The 1270-nt window shown below is 51.4% G+C and overlaps 1 non-coding gene across 1 annotated transcript; it reads left to right on the top strand.

Annotated features, from left to right (window-relative positions):
• The first annotated feature begins 1071 nt into the window (after positions 1-1071).
• Positions 1072-1190, top strand: LOC122539744. The gene has a single exon (XR_006309169.1). It is a non-coding gene; the product is annotated as a 5S ribosomal RNA (ribosomal RNA).
• Positions 1191-1270: the final 80 nt, after the last annotated feature.

The raw sequence follows: 1270 nt of genomic DNA on the forward strand, positions 1-1270 counted from the left end.
CTATGTCCTAAATGGTCTACCCCGTATTTTTAAGCTGTGTCCTCTGTTTCGGCACTCACCCCGCAGCGGAAACATGTTGCCTGCCGCCAGAGTGTCCAATCCTTTGATCATCTTATATGTCTCAACCAGATCCCCTCTCAGTCTTCTAAACTCAAGGGTACACAAGCCCAGTCGCTCCAGTCTTTCAGTGTAAGGTAATCCCGCCATTCCAGGAATTGACCTCGTGAACCTACGCTGCATTCCCTCAATAGCCAGAATGTCTCTCCTCAAATTTGGAGACCAGAACTGCACACAGTACTCCAGGTGTGGTCTCACCAGGGCCCTGTACAGCTGCAAAAGCACCTCTTTGCTTCTATACTCAATTCCTCTTGTTATGAAGGCCAGCATGCTATTAGCCTTCTTCACTACCTGCTGTACCTGCATGCCTACCTTCATTGAGTGGTGTACAAGAACCCCCAGATCTCTCTGTACTGCCCCTTTACCTAAATTGATTCCACTTAGGTGGTAATCTGCCTTCCTGTTCTTGCCACCAAAGTGGATAAGGATCCATTTATCCACGTGAAAGTGCATCTGCCATGCATCTGAGCACTCACCTAACTTGTCCAGGTCACCCTGTAATCTCCTAACATCCTCATCACATTTCACCCTGCCACCCAGCTGATGAAATTTGCGAATGTTATTGCTAATACCATCTTGTATATCATGAAGATAGATTGTAAAAAGCTGCGGTCCCAGTACTGACCCGTGCGGTACCCCACTGGTCAGTGCCTGGCATTCCGAAATGGAGGGGTGGAGGAGTGTGGAAGGATGAGAGAATGCAGGCTGCGGCCCTATGAAGCAGGGGGAGGGCTTGCAGTGGGCCTGTGTGGGGATGTGGGAGACTACAGGAGCCTGGTGGGCAAGGGCTGGCCTGAAAGGCAGCTGGAGGGACGGAGGGAGGGAAGCACGCACGGAGGAGGAAGAGCAAAGAGAAAAGAGAAAAAAAAGCCAAAGGGGATAAAGAGAAAGAGCAAGAAAGAAAATGTGGCTGGCCAGCACGCCTTGAAGTAGGCAGAAAAGGCAGGGGCCAGCGCCTACGGCCATACTAGTCTGAAAACGCCAGATCTCGTCTGATCTCGGAAGCTAAGCAGACTCAGGCCTGGTTAGTACTTGGATGGGAGACCGCCTGGGAATACCAGGTGCAGTAGGCTTTTTCCGCCAGCAGTGGCTGCTCAAGCCACCCCTCTGCACTTGTCTTGTGCCAGGCAATGGAGCGGCAGGTTATTTCTGC

This window comes from Chiloscyllium plagiosum, chromosome 2 (assembly GCF_004010195.1).
Source record: "Chiloscyllium plagiosum isolate BGI_BamShark_2017 chromosome 2, ASM401019v2, whole genome shotgun sequence".
NCBI lineage: Eukaryota > Metazoa > Chordata > Chondrichthyes > Orectolobiformes > Hemiscylliidae > Chiloscyllium > Chiloscyllium plagiosum.